At 40.9% G+C, this 20,840-nt stretch overlaps 1 protein-coding gene across 2 annotated transcripts in view; it reads right to left on the bottom strand.

Annotated features, from left to right (window-relative positions):
* pvrl2l (PVR cell adhesion molecule related 2 like) overlaps positions 1-20,840 on the bottom strand; it is a 521,907-nt gene that overhangs the window by 438,309 nt on the left and 62,758 nt on the right. The window lies entirely within an intron of this gene.

Below are 20,840 nucleotides of genomic sequence, written 5' to 3' on the forward strand. Positions count from 1 at the left end.
CCCCACATACAGAGGCCACAGTCCTCATCGGAGGGGTCGCCGGTTCGATTCCCGGCTGCTCGATCATTTCCTGCATGTCTTCTCCTGCTCTCTACTCCCCACATTTCCTGTCTCTCTTCAGCTGTCGTATCAAATAAAGGCAAAAAGGCCAAAAATATAACTTTTAAAAAAAATGTCTTATTGTTGTGTTATTGGGTGCTGGAATAAAAGGAGTAATAGAAATGTCTCAAACTTGTATTCTAATGTGCACCAGCCGCCACTGCCTTACATCAAAAACAAAGACAACTGTGGTTAAACGCGATAAGACAAAAAAGCTAGATGCAGGCGATCATCAAAAATGCTAACGAGTGCAGTCTACACTTCATATAGCATTTGGCGGGATGAAATGTGTATATTAAGGGTTATAATAACTCTCCTATCAGAAATTTTGGAGGCTTTAAGAGGAAAATTTAGATTTCTCAGCAACGTTACAATTTTAAGCTTTTTAGTTCATGGTTAGCAAAACAAAACAGGAGTGAACTGCTTATTGTCTTCCTCTGTACGACTGCTGCAGTGATCAAACACAACTTTATTATCAGGCATCTAAGGTCTTAATCACCCTTAGTTTTTCTTTACTACAAACTTGGTTTCCCTATTAGCTAGGTGTAAATGTTTGGCCATTCCTCCTCTGGAAGTCAAGTCAAATCATCCGAGCACCGAGTGTAGGGGTCAGTCAGTCTTACTCATTCAAGTAACACATTCCCGGACAATAAATGACCTCACATATTCAGAGAGACCAGTTGTATCATGTCCCATTGTCATAAACAAGCCAAAAACAGCTTTCTAAAAGTGGAGCAACATCCTGTCCTGTAATCCAGGCAATGGCAGCAGAGCGGTTGAGAGCATCTCTGAGCTGCTGATCACTCAAAGTATAAGCAGTAGTGATGATAGCAACTATTAAAGAGGCTGATAGGATTCCATTGCCATAGAAGTGTTACTCAACGAGGAATCAGAGGCCCTATTTTTTAGCTCTATAATTAAATCATGATAAGTTGTAATGTTTTAGAATTATGTGTTTGTCTGTAACTTTTCTGGAATGTGCTGCTGCTGATCTTGGTCCACTTGTTTATGTCTTTATTGTTGGCCATGTAATACGCTTCATGTGGGGTTCTTGCTCACCCTGTCATGCTTCTAATTTGCACAACCACCCGTTCACAATACATTATCCCTTTCCTAATAAGTTTCAATGGTCGTGTCAGACCAGGTGACTCACATCACAATGCAAAAACAGCCTCTGTTTACATTCTGGACTTGAACTTAGATACACATTTCTAGTCTTTCTGACCACTCATCACATTCACCCATTCACCCCACATTCACTCACTGATGGTAGAGGCTGCTTTAGTAAGGGACCATTAGTATTAGCTAATCTCATTCATACTCCACTGAACAACAGCGGGAGCAATTTGGGGTTCAGTGTCTTGCACAAGGACACTTTGGGATCAAACCGCCAACCTACCAATTGAAAGACGACCAACTCTATTCACCGAGCCTGAGCCGTGCCATTTTCCTCTAAAAGGATGAACAGTGAGTGACATGTTTGACCGTTTAAAGAAAGCATGATGGGATTTTTCCATCAGAAAATACGTCTTATAGTGCAGGACAAAATCAGCACAGACAGAAGCTTAAAATAAATACTAAGTTTAGTAATAGTGGTCTGTACATTCAACAAATACTGAGTGAAAAACAAGTACTCCATCAGCTCCAGCTTCAACCTGTTACAATCTGTTCCACTTTGCACTTCTTTGTCCACAGTGGGCATCAAAATCAACACCCTAAAAAAAGATTTCTGAGGGTTTAAGGTCGTACACCGGTCTTCAATTATGTCCTGTTTGTCTGACATGTTTGGAGTGGATGACGTGTTTCACATTCCAGGTTTGTTTGGCATGAAGAAAAGAGAGGACCTGTTGGTGAGAGCACCATTGTTACCATAGCCAGACAAAGAAAAGAGCTCCACCCACAGAAACTCACACAACAAAACAAACTGAGGAAAAGGACTCAACTACACGGCCCACTTTTTGATTGACAGCTGGAGTGCAGCGTGGAAATAAAACCTGAGTGAGCAGCCAGCACCAAAGATGGAGACAAGTTCATAATGTGACAACTGCATTTCAACCGTTTGGTGTTTATTTTGTGTCCTCGCTTTTTTTTTTTTTTCCCATTTCAACTCATCATCGCTCACATAAAGGCGAGAGATAAGGAGAGGCCGAGAAAATGGAAGAGAGATTCATGTGAAGCTGTTTCTTTGCAAGTCTCTGACTGGTGATGATGATGAATTAATGAAATCACTGACAAACAGCAGCACAGCCGAGACACAGAGACTGAGCGTGCCGACGGTGAGAGAATTAATGAGTGAGATGACAGCGAGGAGCAGGGATGAGAGACGGAATGAGAATGAGGCAAGGAAAGGGAGGAAGAGGAAAATGAAAGAAGCAAAGGGGGGAGGAAGAGCAAAGGCCAGCGAGGAAGGGAGACGGGGAGATAAAACACAAGAGATGGGGAAATTAATCAAGGATACATAAAGAAGGGAATAAAGAGAGAAAAGGGGGGATGAAAATGAGTTAATCGATGAAACAATAAGGAATGAAGTAAGGCTATAAAGAGATAAAATCTGAGGAAGAGTAAGGGGAAACAGGGTCAAAAGAAAAAAGAGCTTCTAAGAGAGAGATGGAGATGGAGACGGAGAAATAGAAAAAGCGGATGTGACAGGTGAAAGGAAAAGCAGCATAGAGAATGAGGAAGAACAGAGTCAGCGGCCTGAGCCAGGCAGGCACTGCCCGCGGCGATGCCATTGTCTAAGTGTGTGTGTGTGTGTGTGTGTGTGTGTGTGTGTGTGTGTGTGTGTGTGTGTGTGTGTGTGTGTGTGTGTGTGTCGGAATACACTAAAAAGGAAGGTATTTGCAGCGCCAGGAACCGTAGTTGGTGGAAGGTTGCCCAGAATCCCCCTCCTCCTCCCTCTGTCACTCCCCCTTTTCTCCCTCGCCTCCCTGTCTTTTATTACGTCTACATTTGGGAGGGTGTAATCCTGTTTAGGTAAGCTGACAACAAAGCTCGCTGTAATGACATCTGAAAACGGAGATGTGTATTTATGCTCAACGGTTACATCTTTATTTCGCTCAGCATTGTCTGGACCACATGTCGTGGAGGATGATTTTAAAGGCTGTACCAGACTCTGAATACAGACCGGGGAGCTGCCTTTGGCTTTTGAATGGTTTGACTATTCAGATCCAAAAAGACTCATTAAACTTCTATATGAGCCCTCCTTTATGAGTCTCATGCTGTATCTTTAAGACATTCACACAAGCACCCGGTGGATGGATACTATGGAAAACAAAGGAAACACCAGAAGCAGCAGCATGAAAGAGAATGTGGATAACCACACTAATAAATAATGCAGTATTAATACAGGGAATGTAAGATAATTTTATTGATAGAGCTACTCTTTAAATATTGAATCAGGTACGTGGGCATTGCAGGATCAAGAACCAGTGCTCTGTTTTGGCGACTATTTTCTGTAACTCTGATTTTGCACAGTCTTGTTCAGATTAGGGATGGGCATTTCAAGCCAAATACTATTCGATTATCATTGGTATCTATTCAACGTTCATTCGAATAGATTCTGGATCAGATTCAGAGAGTTGAAGTAACGCGAGTCTGTGAGCAGCCGTGTATATTCAGCCAACATGTAAACATTAGATCAACGTGCTGGAGAGCCGAGGCCACATCCACTTCCTGAGGGGGCGTGGTCAGAGAGCTCATTCTCATTTAAAGGCACAGACACAGAAAAAGCCTGTTCTGAGCAGGGCTGAAAAAGAGGGGTTTACAGGCAGACCAAAATCTGATTTCAATGTGTTTTTTTGAGCATAAACTTCAAAGACAAGTTTTGGGGACCTCTTAGACCAATATATTTTGATGAAAAAGAGCTTAATATGTCACCTTTAAGACGCTCTATAGCCACCATCTGGCGGGAATACCGTATTACAACCAGGCACCGGTAAAAATGCTGAAAATTTGTACTTTTACAATGAGAAAATAATGGAAGTAACTCTTTGATTTTTTCAAAGTGAATGAATATTTGAAAATCATTGCCCGTCCCTCGCTCAGATGTTGGTTTCAAAGCATAGAGGGATGCTGCTCCCTCACTATAAATCTTTTCTCAGTTGGGATTGATTTTTACCGCCCATCAAACAATGTATTATTTTTGTATAGAAATATATATATATATATATATATATATATATATATATATATATATATTTTTTTTTTTTTTTAAATCTTATTATCATTAGCTATTTGCAGCTTCAGAGTTATCAGAATCAGAAATACTTAATTAATCCCCAGGGATTAAAATCCAGGTGTTACAGTATGATCAAAAACATCAGATGTAATGTGAAGATGTAAAGGAGAAATATGCAAGATATGTCAATTCTATGTTCACAACAAATAAACACAATGTAAGGCAAGACGGAATATATAAGAACTACAGCAATAAGTGTAAATGTTGATGTGAAGATAAATACTGCAGTACATATAAATACTTAATAATAAACAAGAGCTGACATACTTAATATTTATGCTGAGTCTTTTATTTATAACAAGTTCTTTAACTTGTAAATGCATTTGGGGGTTGAGGATGGTGTTCTATTGATTATTTTATTGTATTTCATTGTTAATTTATGTTTATGTACAGCACTTTGTGTGACATTATTGTTGTGTGAAAACTGCTTTACCAATCTGTTCCAATATATTAAAGCAGTTTGAATATAAATCATCTGGAAATTCTATTACTTAAAGCTTCATCTTTAAAGAAGACGTTTCTAAGCTACATTGATGTTCAAATGTTCGTTAAAAGGTCTACTTTTATAAGCAAAACAATTTCACCAGAGTGAAGATATCTGGTCTCATCTGCATGATGTAATGTGGAGGAACAATGTGTTGAATGCAAAGAAACCGACTATATTCTAACAAATCATACCAGACCCAATTTAAGATACCCCAGTTATCCAAAGCTAATATGATCACATGTTCTCGTCATGCTGTGGCAAATGTAAAATGAGCTGTGGTACTCAGTCATGTGTTGTGGCTGTGCCCTAAAGTTCAAGTTTGTTGCACTCTGTCTGTAGTGAGATCAACAAAATATCTGAGATTGATTCTCCTCTGAATCTACATTGTAAATTTAGACAGTGGATTTGACCGTATATTGTAGATTTGACTCACTACGTTACACAAATGGTTCCATTAAGAGTCATCTGACATTACAACATGGTGTGTAAAACTTCCATCTTACCATTGAAGACATTATCACATGTTCTCAGAGGTACTCTTGAGGGGTTTGTAAAGGACTGGTCACGGAAAGCAACTTACCTGAAAGAAGAACAGATAAGAGTAATTAGTACAGAGATATCAAATATATCACATTAAAACACAATATCTAATGAAACAAATATTCATACACACACATGTATGACCAAATGGGTGTTCTTTTACATTTACATTTAACTTATAAATCTGAATCATGTGAAAAAAACGTATACTGTGCTGATCAAAGTAACATTATTTGTAAATGTAACATTCAACCATGAGGACAAAATCAGCTCTTGGACGTCATGTCAGAGATAAACCTAGAGGCAGCTCAGCTCGCAGCCTCCATGGCTCACAAAAGAGTGACAAAGGGCAGATTTGATACAGTAAAAACCTTCAGCCAACTTCTAAACACAAAGGACAAGTAGCAACAAAAAAAGAAATCTAGAAAGAGCGGGGCTGATATTAGTAGCAGGTCAGCTGGCAGCCCCCAAAGGCCCCTCCAGTGAAAGTTAGAGAGAATGATGCCAGCTTTAACCACCAGGCCTGTTATAATAGATAGTTGCATTCCAGCAGATATCTTGTAAGGAAGGAATACTGACCCTTAAATGAAACTAAGCTCATGTCATTAACAGTTCAGCTTGAAACCTGAAACCCCTCAGAGTGTTTGGGAAAATGACACACTGGGATCGCCCACCACCCCATCACTTACTTTAACTCTCCCTGTCCCATTAAAGTTACAAACCATAGACCTGTCTGGAGTCCCTGAGCTCCCTTGTCTCGTAGGTTCCTCTGAGTTGCTACTGTAGACGGCCTGCTGCTGTGGACGTTCCAGACTACAGCTGCTACAACTAGTACTATCCGTCTCACCACTATCATCTCTTCCTCTCTTATTCTCCTGTATCCCTCTCTCCAACCCCAACTCGGTCTCAACAGATGTGTGTCTAACATGAGTCTGGTCCTGCAGGAGGTTTCTGCTTGTTAAAGGAAGTTTGTCCTTGCCGCTATAACTTGCTAAATGCTGCAAAGTGCTCTGCTCATGGTGGATTAAGATGAGATCAGACTGAGTCCTCTCTGTAAGATGGGACTGGATCTTATCCTGTCTTGATGTTGGGTCATAGAGTATGGTCTAGACCTGCTCTGTTTGTAAAAGCGTCTTGAGATAATGTTTGTTGTGATTTAGGGCTATTCAAATAAAGATTGATTGATTGATTTATTGATTGACTACTAGCCTTAAAACATGCTAACTGCATCTCAGCTCACAGCCCCTTCTAAAGGCGTTGAGCTTTGGAGAAACACTGACATAACAGAAAGGAGACATCCTTTTAAGAGTGGCTACTTTAGAACAAACAGCATCTTTTTGATTTTTTACTTTCTTTTTTATTTATTTTTTATTTGCATGAACAAATAACATGGGATCATCATGGGTGTTACAGTCAAGAACAGAATATTCTTTTACACTTACATCATATGCCAGACTATTCAAGGTGCATACACAATCCATTTTTCCCAGCGTTCAATACATTTCTCCAACTGAAGTCTTAAAACAAAAGTAAGTCTCTCCATACAGTAAATTTCTTTAACGATCCTGCACCACTGGTGCACTGCTGGGGGACCTAGTTGCAACCATTTTCTAGTTATTGCTTTCCTGCTACTTGCCAAAAGTATCTTCAATAGGTATTTATCTTTCTGTAGCACTGTTTCTGGTATTCTACAGAGATATAAAGTAACAAAAGAAAAATCTAAATCCACCCGGTAGCTACCTCTCTCCAGTAAGGCTGGATTTTCAGGCAGGCCCAAAATACATGAAAGTGATTAGCCATAGATGTACCACATTGTCTCCAACAGAAGCCTCCGCTCTGTGTGCCTGTTTGCAGACCTGTTATGTTAGGGGTTATGAAAAACCTCACCGCATTCTTCCACCTGAACTCTCTCAACGACCTTGAGTTTGCAGTGGTTGCTTGTGTCTCACGTATTTCCATCCAGATCTCTTCTGATATTCTTATTTCTGACTCCATCTCCCATTTTTGTTTAATGTATGTTATAGATTGATTTTTAGAGGCTTGTATACTTTCATATGAACAAACAGCATCTTGATGATCAAACAGGAGGTATGTAAGAGTCCATTGAATGTGAAAATACACAACAGACATTTATGGACTTGATAATTGACCAAAATGGATGCATTATCTCCTTTTACATTGTGCTTTTTGAAGCTGAGTCATCACTAAGACAAATTACACATGCACTCAACAGGCAGTGTTGTCAAAATAACAGCTAATTATTGATAACAAAGTTCGTATTAAAGAGCCTTTTACAGACAGTGTGGGCTAAAAGGTACAAGACGCTTAATTACCCTTCACTGTGATTCACCCCTGTTAGATAACGTGTCACAAAATAAAATAATTATGACCAGTGTACATGATGGAACAGTGCCATTACAGAGGGCCAGTTAACTCTGTCTTTATGGCATTATTTTCCCCTCCAGACCCTCCAGCTGCCTCTTCATACTTGATATCCTGGTGGAATCATTTCTTATAGAGAGATTGAGAGATTGAGATTAGGGTTTGGGGTTAATCCTGTTCTAGAGAATTTAGAAATCGCCTCCCAAAAACACCCAAAACAGGAAGCAAGATTTCCAGCTCTGTAAATATGACCAATTTAAATATGACTAACGCTTTTATGTGTCAGTGTTAAAAAGAGATGGAATAAAAAGTCTGCTTTGGTTAGATGATACAGAAAAGTTCAGACACAGTAATAGATCCATGAGTTTAAGAGCTTATCAGATGCAAACACTGCACTGAGTCTTGTAATGTAATGAGGGAGGATTTCACTGCTGTTGGGAGATATCGCAGCGGGGATCATTTCAACTTTTATCTCGCAAGGTAAACAGAAGATATGCAACGTTTGACGAGCTGACAGGATACATTAGCAGACTAGACAAGTCAAATAAACGTACTATTTTATGCTTTCCCTCCATAAGGTTTTCATTCCTGCACATACTGACACAAATCTGGCGTGCATTTCTTTACCAGGTGCTTTAGTTTCTCGCCTAAGCTGCAGACATTACATCTCGAAGAAAATCCTGTGCAGCGTGCACATGAATTCAACATTTCTGACTTTTACTTCTCCCTGTGGGCTGACTACATATGTTCCTGAACTGCACAGATCATAGCCAGTCTCTCTAATCCTTCTCATGCTGCTTCAGTTACGGGCCAAACTGTGACTCAGCAGCTTTAAGTCTGGAACAAACTGGAGTCCAACCAACTATGAAATGACTTATCACGTATTTAACGACCAACTCTTGTAGACTACATCACTCTCTGATTACATTTCTGTTCTTGGCCGGCTCACACCAACACATCACGTTCAGACGTGTTCATAATAATCTTTAACCATCTGAGTTTTATCTGAGATTTGGTGCAGAGTTAGAGCGTGCTGCATATCGAAAATGGCGAGAGCACAGTGTGGTGTGTGCTCAGCTTGAGCCAACATGGCTGCAGAGTGCAGGGCCACCGTTCACATGAAACCTCCGCAGCACAATATTGACCTTGGGCTCTGAAACTCTCACAGGGCTGCTTATTATGCAGACAGGGGAACTCTCCAACTGATTGTGCAAAACATCAAACAGAGCAGCAGCATAATCACAGTGTCTACTTTACAGTCTATTTGGAGTTTGCCTGAAAAATGCAACACAATAACGCTCCATACATCAATCATGAAAAGGCTGAAGTTTAAATTTATCTTTCAAGCTCGACTTGGCTAAATGAGCGGCGTCAACACAGTTCTTACAGAAACACAGATAACCGAAATACAAGTGTGCACAAACGGCAAACAAGAGATGAGACAAACAATTTCAAACGATGTTCTTATTTCAAAAGTGAGACGAGACTGCATCGACCTACAAAACTCTTACTTCAATCCTTTGGAATTGACTTCAATACCCAATAGTGATACCAAATTTCACATAGAACTGAGAGTGAGCCTTCATTTCGCCCATTATGAGATGTGAAGCCAAAAGACTGCCTCAATCAGGGCTTACAAATTGCACTGGTGCAGCCAAGGTATGAGCAGAACCTGACTGGTAGATCCATGGGACTGACATCATACCCTCGGGTAGACTCAGAAGAATCTGCCCTGGGACAACTACTTTAAAACTGCTTCTTCCCCAGAGTTGTGGACAAACTGCGGAACCCATAACCCCAGCACCACACCTCAAAACCAGGTCAGCACATAAGTGGTGGCTCGAAGTCTTTCTGTCATACTGCACAGCTGCTGGTAATGTATTTATTTAATTACTGTTCAGTACTAAGCAATAACTGTTTATTTATTTATCATTATTCATTCATTTCATCAAAATCCAGCCACTGTATCAGTAGCACACTCTGTACATAACTGTGAGTTTATTTAAAAGTGACAAATGGACATGTATTTATATTTTTATATATGTAAACATTTGAGTACTTTATTATTATTAGATTGAAAAGCTGCTGTATGGAAGTTTTGAAAGTTTTGTTGTATTTCTTTTTAACCATGACAACAAAGTGCCAATCCTATCTTTCCACTGACCAAAACACGCTTCAAAATTACAGATACAACATCCAAAATCCTTCAGGTCAGTACAGTCCCCAGCAAAACTTGTTCTTGTGTTGATTTAAGGCAGATACTTATGGTAACGGAAAGTTCCATGGCTCTTGTGTTAGTGTTTGTAGCGTTTTCTCTCTCTGTTCCTCCTCTACTCTGATAATCTGGATGAAAATGCTGCAGGAGCCTGCAACTGTCAATCAATCATAATCCTGAAATTAAAAAACTAATCTAAACTAAACTTCCCCAAAAAATGAACACTTGGACATAAATCAGCAGGATAAAAAAACCCAACTATAACAGAGTTAAATTGGATCCTATAGTTTGACTCATGTTCCATCTGTTATAATGGAGGAGGCAGAGTTTATGATCTATACTGCAGCCAGCCAGCAGGGGGAGCTCTAAATCTTTCAGCTTCACAGTCATGGACACTTGTGTGGTCCATTCTAATACAGTCTATGGTTTCAGCTCATTTTGTCCATTGTTTAATGAAGGTGGGGCAGTGTGTTTAAAAGTTTTTTTAAGTCCTAGTTCTAGTGAAAATCTGTAGAATAACTTGAAGGTGTATTACTTCCTGTTTCCATATTCTTATATTCAGAGGAAGGGATGGAAAAGATGTTTTTTTTTATATAAGAGTGAGAAATGTGAAAATCTGCAGGCATTGTGATAACACTGTGAGGATTTGGAGACCTAAGCTGTACTCACATATGCATGAAACTCTGACAAGCTCCCCAAAAATTTCAGGCTGAGCTGCAAGTCACAAAACAGTCCACATTTTTTGGCCTGATTCAAGAAGTTTTCATGCCAGCCCTTCCTCAAATTTGCTCATGAAGTGTTGGTGACCTGATGTGAGAGCAGCAGGAAGTATTGAGGAAAATTCACCAGAAGCGATCAGGCGGGGTTGAAGACATTTGTATTGTGGAACTTTTGTGAACCAGGAAGTGAGACGCGTAACAGGATGAATAAAAACATCCAAGGCTGGAGAAGGAGAATGATTTACAGGATGAGAACAGAGGAGGCGTCTGCACAGCTGTCCATCCATCCATCCATGCATGATATAAATGCAAGAGCTGTCAACACAGAGGTCTCTGTTGCTCAGTCCACTATCGTGTTGTGAGGGTAACACTGTGGGCTCTCTGCTTTTGAGGTCATGACCTGCTCTAGAGACTCACCCCTCATCCCCCGACCTACTTTCCCCCCGATGAAGACATCATGTTGTGAAATATCCTGAAATTTCTAGAAAAATTGAGATTGCAAATTAGGGATGGGCAATGATTTCTAATATTTTAATATTTGTTCACTTTGTAAAAATTGAATCGTTTTTACCGGTGCCTGGTTGTAATACGGTATTCCAGCCGACGGTGGCTATAGAGCGTCTAAAAGCTGTTTGCTAACCACATTAAATAACAGAGGAAGAAGAATTCTAACTGCATTAAATAGCAAAAGAGGAAGAAAACAGCAACAGGCTGTTATTGCGATGATTCAAATAATCGTTGAATAGATGCCAATGATTATCAAATAGTATTTTGGCTTGAAATGCCCATCCCTAGTGCAAATATGAAAAAGGGTCCAGAACCCTGAACAGGGCGTGTCGCCTGTAACTGTTCTCTCAGGTGAAATGATTTTCCCCATTGTTACATCTCTCTCTATTGAAGACATAGCGCGTCAAAACATGAGTCCCTGGTGAAAAGTTCAGCTTGCATAAAGTTATGTCACATTTGCACCTCATTGTTTTCAGCTATTCACAGGAAACAGCCTCGAATCCTGCTAATTATCACTCTGCATGCTGAGAATCACAGCTCCATGTTCACAGCAAGAACAGCAATCCCCAGAGAGCTGCACATTTTAAGAAAAATGACTAATCTGCTATCCTACCATGACACCAATTCTTGTAATGCTATTGTTGCCTGTGGCCCGAACATAGTGACACGGACTGAGTCCTGAGGTTCACGGCTGTCTTCCCAGCCCCCCTGCAACCGCTTCGCCCCCCACTTCCCATTTTTTCCCCCTGCAGCTTCCAGAAAGAGAAAAAACAACCATGGCACGCGTTGCTGCCAAGCTCACATCCAGCCATGACAGGCTCAGCTAGCCGACATGCACGAAAAGGCAGACAGACGGACTAAAGTACAGAGGAGAAATGTGGAGAGATAAAGATGGAGGGCTGCAGCCTGGGGGCCTCCGCAGGGCTGTGTGTAAATGGAGGAGTTCAGCGGGAGGAGATGGAGGATGTTGAGGGGTGGGGTGAGTCTTTTCTCCCCCTCTGTATCACTCCCCGCTGTCGTCTCTAAAACATGCACTGATGCTCTCCACGCACAGCAGCGGCAATGTGCAGCTGCACGATAAACCGGCCAGGCGGGGACGAACAAGCTGCGCGCATAAAAAGCAAACTCGCTCGCATCCGCTGATAGATATCTGTTTATCTTTACACGGTGTTCATTCTGAAATCCACTGCTCCCTCTCTTCTCTACCTCCAGCCTTCCTCACAGCTTGCGTTCTGCGTTCTGTCCACTCAAACTGATCTGTTCACGTCTGCTTCCTCTGGGAGTTTTTTCCACTACACAGGAGATTTTAAAAACGCGCCTGCAGACGATGCACAAGAAAGACCAGACGTTTATCCCGTGACATCATCCTGGGTTTGAATAAAGGTCTCGACCTGCGGAGCGTGTCATCTGTTTTCCCTCCTCGCCTGCTTTTTTAACATGCCGTGACTGCTGGATTTCTTCTTACCTTCATTTTAGGCACAAAAAATGTGCATAAAAAATACATCAGCTCCTTTGGACAAATGCCTAAGAGCTCAGAAACCCTCAGTGCACACAGTCATACTTTAATTACTATCATCCAACATCCCCTGTGCCCACACACACACACTCTCTAATCCCCTTCACACACAAATAGGCGCCTGACCGGATTTTGACCTGACATGACCTCTATTTGTTACATACCGCTGTCCCTGTTTTAAATCTTCAGACTGAACCTCAGACTCCCCCTCCCATACATCCTCTCTGGACCAAATGTCAATGAAGTGCTTCTTTAAAGTGTGAGGGGGCGCCCACACTGAATCCCTCAACTAAATAGCGACAGAGAAACGCAGCTCCATCACAGCCCACGACCGACCTCGCTGATGAAGAGCGCATCACGTCGAGCCTGTTCAGAGCCGCCGAGGTGAAGACAGGAGATAAAGTGGAGGAAAATGGCAGCAGAGTGAGGTATGAAGTGCATGGTGTCAGACAGCATTTTTCACACGGTGACACACGAGTCCTCTCAGCTCGGCTCGGGCGTCCAAGAAAATTCTGCACCTTTGATGTAGTGCACAGCGGCAGCCTCCCCACGCAGGCTCCTCGGCAGTCGATGGGTCGTCTATCATTTCTTAAAAACTGTGAAAAGCGTCAGCGCGGAGGAGCCTGAGGTGACGCTGCTGCAGCCAGGTAATATTTTTCAAGAGCGAGTTGGGAGACTTTGGTTAAAATCAATATTAAAAATGTACAAATGGCCACCGAGGCTAAAATGGAAAATAGAGCCTGACTGAGAGATCTGTTACTCTTACTGCAGAGTTCAGATTTCAGTCCTGAGTGTGAAGTTTGGTCTTTTTGTTTGATGAACTTTCTTCTGGTATTTTCAAAGAACACTTTTAACACAACCTAAGCTACTTCTGGGAAAACCAGGGTTGCTGCAAAGCACATAATTACCTTGGCATTTATATAAGAATTTAAATTCTGACTAGCCCTCTAGTCTGATGGTTAGAAAACACTCAAAAATGAGCAAATTAAAAAACGAAAGGCTCTACACATGATCACAGAGTCTGCAGGTTAACAATGTCCAATAGGTTTTCTAAGTGGCACTACAGTTAGCAGAAACATCTACACTACCAGTCAAAAGTTTGGACACACCTTCTCATTCAATGGTTTTTATTTATTTTAATTATTTTCAACATTGTAGATTAATACTGAAGACATCAAAACTATGAAATAATCTGGTTTTGCCATAATCTGGATTACAACAGTAGTCAAATAGGGCTATCCATTGTGTGCTAACCCTACCTCTACACAACTGATGGTCTCAAACACATTAAGAAGGCAAGTCATTCTACAAATGAACTCTTGACAAGGCTCATGTTAATTAGAAACCATTCCAGGAGACCACTTCATGAAGCGGATTTAGAGAATACCAAGAGTGTGCAAAGCTGTCATGAAGGAAAAAGGGGGCTACTTTACAGAATCAGATTAACACTTTTTTGTTAATTAAATAATTCCATACATGTTCTTTCATAGTTTTGATGTCTTCAGTATTAATCTACAGTGTTTAAAATAATTAAAATAAATACAAACCCTTGAATGAGAAGGTGTTTCCAAACTTTTGACTGGTAGTGCACATGTTTTTGAAGTTTCTAAAAGTTCTAGCTCCTATGGTTTATTCTTTTAAATCAGTTTAAACAGGATGATGTCAGTATTATTTCATTTATCCACCTTAAGATAAGACAGGGTAACGGCCTCATCAACAAAGGTTGATTTAAATGAGGCCAAAGAAAGAAGTTGTACCTTTCAGCTGCATTTTTTTTTATTCCAAATAAACCGAGCCCAGAGTTTTGACTATGCTGTTTCTACCCACACTATAATTTGATCACTAGTGGCCCCTACACTCTGACCTTGGATCTGGATGGGCGCCAACAGGGAAAGGTGTTTTGTCAAGTTAGGCCAAAGACAACTCAGGGGAAGCTCAACAGATAGCTCCGACTTACTGTAATAGACATACTCCCCTTGATGGTAGCTCCCACCATTCATCTCACCCATATGTGAAAGGGAGAAGACAAGAGAAAAACAGAGAGAAAGGTCTGTAGAGGGATGTTAGAAAGAGGACAGAGGAGGCAGAGCTGGAGTGACCTACTTGTCTTGACCGGAGCTCACTCTGCCGGGTTAGGCTGTACGCTCTACCTCCCCATAGAGGGAGGAGAGGAGAGGAAGTAGCATCATTTCTCCTCATCCAGATACAATTTCTTGTTATAACTGCTTCATCTGTCATCTTCTTAACCCTTGCTGTCCACACACTCCCAGTTCTCCCAGTTATGGGATAGTTAGTTGTGCTGTGAACTCTCTACATCCAGCTTCTACCGCTCAAACCCTAACTTCCCCTCCTTGCTGATCCTCACTGTGCAACATGAGTTGAGGCATTAGCGCTTACAGTTTTTATTTGAGGTCAGATTAAACAGGACTATGTGGATAAATGAGCCCATTAACACCTTCAGGCGATCCATTTTCAAAGCACTGCATCGGTGAACAGGATATCTGATATGTATGGATAAGTAAATTACTACTTAAGTTATTCATCTGAGAAAAATAAGTATCTTAAGCACCTTCAAATAATCATATTGATTCACATTTCCACATAAAAAGGTCTTCCCTCGTTCCAGCTCCTGAATGTTCTTGATCAGCTGCCGTATGTGATCAGTGATTTACTTCTCTTTATAATCTCCATTAATATTTACAACCCTACATCTGTAGTCCCTCATGACATGTTCATTTTAGAGTGGTCAGTGCAGAGCTCCAACTATTACAGCTACGTTTTTGCAAATACCTAAACACCAGAGTCCACCTGAGGCTCTGATACTGCCTCACTGAAAGCCAACAGGAAAGTCTCCAAATGTGATCCTCCATCACACCCGAGTCACATCTCATTATCCCACGCCCCAGATTTGACTCAGCAGGCTTCATGATCACACATAAAAATGATGTGCAAGTGATGACAAAGCAGCTCTGTGGACGTAGGGGGACAAACGCTGAGCAGGAAGGATGGCTTGGCTTTAAAAGAGTGAACTCACATTTACACTGACTTTTATGTTACTCATAACTAACCAGCAAAGTTATTTTTCTAACAGCGTTTCAGGGAACCAAATACATTTTTCCTAGAAAACTGCAGGAGGGATTTCCCACACTGGCAGAGCATGAAGCATGAAGCTTTTTTGAATTTTCACACCATGAAACACAGAGAAGACTTCCACGCACACTGAGATTATTATTTTAGTTTTCCTCATGAATCATGCCGCTTTCTAATTCCCCCTGAGGTTTTACAGAGAACATATCCCCACATCTACATAAAACCTCCTCTTTCATACACGCTGATACTAATGAGGCATTATTTTGTGTTTCTTTGCAGTTACGGTTAGCTTCATCCCACAGTGTTACCAGTGACCATAGCAGGCGCATAGATTTAACATAGTACATCTTGTGGCGACTCAGCACGAGGGATGGGTCATGCTGTTTCCACTGCAGCTCCACTGAATTATTTAGGCTGATAATAGGAGTGCATTAGCACATTAAAATCAACCTGAATTATTTCCCTTTGAGAGCTAACAGATGCAAAGAGCACTAATGTTGCTTTCTGGTAAATCTCGCCTCAAGCTGTTGATTTCTGGCCTCTCCAACAGTAAAGCCCGAGTGGTTGTGGATGGTTTAACATCCAACATTCGCTTGGAGAGATTTAAAGTGAATTTTAAGAGAAAGAGCAGAAGCAGCTGCAGCAACAAAAGAAAAATTTTTTACCCAACAAGGGAAGTTTGACAGCTCTCAAGGCTGGTGTGGCCAAGATGATGGCACTGACTGATGCAAGAGTGCAAACATACACAAAGTAATAGCATTTATATACCTTATCTAACCCCACTAATCATAACTACTTAGACTGCCAACATTAAAGTATCATCCAGATAGTATGATGCTGTTATATCTTTATTTTTCACACACATGAATGGCAACATTTAATCCTCTGATTGATTCTTTAAGGACTCAAATAGAAACTGTTTATCAGAAACACTAACAAAAGGACATGTGCTTGGTTTAATGCAAAGAGAGCTTTTAGCAGCCTGTTGCATACTCCAAATATCTGATTTTAACACAAACCAAACCTCTAACTCAGCATATAACCAATCATATTATGGGATTTGGGGTGGCCAATCAGAGGGGGGCATGTCACACATGCTCCAATATGGTTCCACCTCTGCAGCCAAAATGGCAAACTGGCAAGCTGAAGGTGTTTCTCTGTTTGGTGAGTAAGATGGTGCATGAGTTAGGCAAGAGCAACACCAAAAACTATACAATGCACAAAATCTGAAACTTAAAGATTCATTCTGCTCACATTTTTGTACTGACATGGGGGTCTATATGGCATATAGGAACAAAAAGGTTGAGAACTCCCTCTGCAGTTTGCTTGAGACAACATTATCTTTGAGGGCGAATGCACCCCATTGAAGAAAATTAATGTAAAATGCTTCTTTTTTTGTTATTCAAAAGTCTAACATCATTACAGAAAGGATTACTACAGAAATATAGACCTGTTAAGAGTAACATGCTTTTCAAAGCTAGAAACATGGGTTTGATTCTTTATTCAAAAGTCACCAAACTCCACAGGACACAGGAGTCCTTTGTCTGCAGCTTTCTCAATCCAAGTGATAACTGTGTGTTATAGTGTGTAACACTAATGTTACTTTGGATCCAAACCAACCATTTAAAACACCTCAGACAGACTACACACAAACAAACTAAATATAAACACAGTGGTACATGAGTAAGCAAAGCAAGTAAAGTCACTAGTTTTGTCAATGGAGTTTGGTGGCTTTGAAGAGAGCAATGCAACTGCTGTGTAACTCCAATGGGACCATTTATGTAATGTTGTAAGTCATTGCAAATAACAATCTGGTTTAAATGGGGAGAGAATATGTTTACTGGAAGCAATTTGACTGGTGCATTTCCCCAAAGGATTAAGTTGTCTGATGCAACATTAAGATCAACTCCAATACTTTTACTTCTTTAACTTTCAGTCATTTAGACTGAAGATACTAAAAACATGTTATTTTGCTCTACAGTTTTGAGTAAATGGGGTTTAGGTTAAAAATAAATCCCCATTTCCCTCCCAACAGAACAAAGAACTTGAACCCTTGCTGCTGACGTATGGATTAAAATCAGCTCTGTTTATTTGCCCCGCGGTCTGATTGTTTCCTCGCTGGTATCTTGATCTGCCACCTCTTCCTCTACACACACTGAGGTTATGACTCATAATCATGTTTCTCCTTCATTGTGGCACTGGCAGGAAAAATCCTGTTTACAGCGAGCAGAGTCTATTCAGTGTTTAAAATAAGCTCGCTGGAGGAAGTGGTCGGCAAATCTGCGGGCCATTTTTTTCTCCAAATAAAAGCGAGAGAGGAAGAGGAAAAAAATAAATAAACCTGATGCAACGACTCGTCTTCTTGTTTCTGTTGTCGGAACGCTGCCGAAAGACTGAGAGAGGGAAGAAAGTTCAGCAGAGAATCTCTCCTGTAAGCGTCAACAATCTCAACCTCACCTCTCTCTCTCTCTCTCTCTCTCTCTCTCCTCTCCTCTCTCTCTTCTCGTCTCTCTCTCTCTCTCTCTCTCTCTCTCTCTCCTCTCTCCTCTCTCTCTCTCTCTCTCTCTCATCTCTCTCTCCTCTCTCTCCTCTCTCTCCATCTCTCGCTCCTCTCCGTCTCCTCTCTCTCTCTCTCTCTCTCTCTCTCTCTCTCTCTCTCTCTCTCTCTCTCTCTCTCTCTCTCTCTCCATCTACATCTCTTCAAAATATCCTGTTTGTTTTCCATCAGAGTCAGGTCAAGGAAAGGAAGAATGGAAGAAGAGGGAAGAAGAGAAGCAAAGGAAATGATTGAGGAAATAAAAGTGAAAAGGGGAAATGATGGATGGATGGATGGAAGGACAGGAAAGAAATGATGATAGACGGAAAAGAGGAAAGGAAAGGAAAGATGAGCGATGGAAAGGGGAAAGGAAGGAAAGATACCAGATGCTAAAGAGGAAAGGAAAGGAAAAGAAAGATAAGAGATGGAAAAGACGAAAGGAAAGGAAAAATACGAGATGGAAAAGAGGAAAGGAAAGGCAAGATGAGAGATGGAAAGGAGGAAAGGTACAGAAAGGAAAGGAAAAATGAGAGATGGAAAGGAGAAAAGAAAGGAAAGGAAAAATGAGAGATGGAAAGGAGAAAAGAAAGGAAAGGAAAAATGAGAGATGGAAAGGAGAAAAGAAAGGAAAGGAAAAATGAGAGATGGAAAGGAGAAAAGAAAAGGAAAGGAAAAATGAGAGATGGAAAGGAGAAAAGAAAGGACAGGAAAGGAAAGATGAGAGATGGAAAGGAGGAAAGGAAAGATGAAAAAAGAGAAGAGAAGAGGAAAGAGAGAAAGAAAGAAAGAAAGAAAGAAAGAAAGAAAGAAAGAAAGAAAGAAAGAAAGAAAGAAAGAAAGAAAGAAAGAAAGAAAGAAAGAAAGAAAGAAAGAAAGAAAGAAAGAAAGAAAGAAAGAAAGAAAGAAAGAAAGAAAGAAAGAAAGAGTACAAAAGGGAAAGCAAAGAAAAGGAGGAAAGAAAAAGTAAGCATGAAAAGAAGTGATAAAAGAAGAAAGGACATTAGTCATAGGAAGGTAAGGAAAAAGACTAAAGGAAGGACGGATATGATAGAAGAAGTAGAGAAAGAGGAAATGAAAAAGGAGACAAAGGAAACAGGCAGCAATGACAGGCCTGAATAGGAGGAGACATCAAAATAAAGAAGGAAAGGAAAGGAAAAAGGAAAGTGAACATCAGCCTGGAGTCCAGGACGACACTCGGCATGAACAATCTTCTGTTGTCGTGGTGACGCTCATGGCTGTGAGGAATCATCATTTCCCTGTTTTTATTATTATTACTGTGTTCCCTTATCTCCGCCACGGTAACAGCTTCAACTGCACACAAGCTACAGGGCTGCAGGCTGTTGTTTCTGCGTGCGTGCGTGCGTGCGTGCGTGCGTGCGTGCGTGCGTGCGTGCGTGCGTGCGTGCGTGCGTGCGTGCGTGCGTGCGTGCGTGCGTGCGTGCGTGCGTGCGTGCGTGCGTGCGTGCGTTGGCTTCTTTATGTCCTATATTAAACAAGCCTTTCTGTTGACAGCTCTGCTTGGAATGTCCCTTAAACTAAAGTGAGACAATATTCATACCAGGCTTCTTCTGTCCGTGTGTGTGTGTGTGCGTGTGTGTGGGTCGGTGTGTCTCTGTGTGTGTTGGTGTGTGTGTCTGTGTGTGTGTGTGTGTGTGTGTGTGTGTGCATGTGCGTGTTGGAGTGCTCTCATTAGCATGTGCTAGCAGGACAGCTCTGATTCATGCCGTCTATTTCTACTAAAAGCTCTCTCACCTCCTCCTCTGTGTCTGCTGCCGATTGCCTTATTGAATTCTTCCTTTTATTTTGTCTCTTTATTCACATTATTAGCTTTTCCTGTCCAAGCTTCACCTCCTGTTTACTCCTCTTTATCTCTCTGAGGTCATTTCTGTTTCTTTGTTATGCATCACACAGAAAAGGATTGAAAAGCAAAACTTCACAAACTTCACAATAAAGAAAAAGATGGTATATTCTGCTTTTTATGTCATTCTGTGAATGGAGAGTTCAGCTCTGGGTTTTGAAGCAATCTTATGATGTCACTTTTTGCACTGAGAGCTTCAAACGAACCTCATTCCCAACTTTTAGTCCATTTCTAAATATTTAATTTCATTGACTATCTCCAAAAAAATATGCGCAAATGCGACCAATCCTTGAGTGTTGATGAAGGACTGCTAATAACAACTTACGTAAACACCCATTATCATAAATATTTGGCGTATTATTCTCTATTAAAGCTCCTGTGAGGATATTTCTGTTTATGTTGATTCTGGCGCCCCCTGTGGACAAAGTGATAACTCTTATGTCTTGACTGATTTGCGCATCTCAATCTGCTTTTCTTTAACACTCATCTAAAATCTTTGCCAGGGGAAATGCAAACACAGCAGTAAATCGCTTCGGACTGACACCTACCCCCCGTCAGTGGTTTCAGACATTTAAAAATAACTATAAAGAAGTAGTTGTCTTCATGTGGATGGTCTTGTTTACTTTAGTAGCTCATACTGAGACATCAGCTTGA

The sequence above is a fragment of the Notolabrus celidotus genome, chromosome 16, assembly GCF_009762535.1.
Source record: "Notolabrus celidotus isolate fNotCel1 chromosome 16, fNotCel1.pri, whole genome shotgun sequence".
NCBI classification, from domain to species: Eukaryota; Metazoa; Chordata; class Actinopteri; order Labriformes; family Labridae; genus Notolabrus; species Notolabrus celidotus.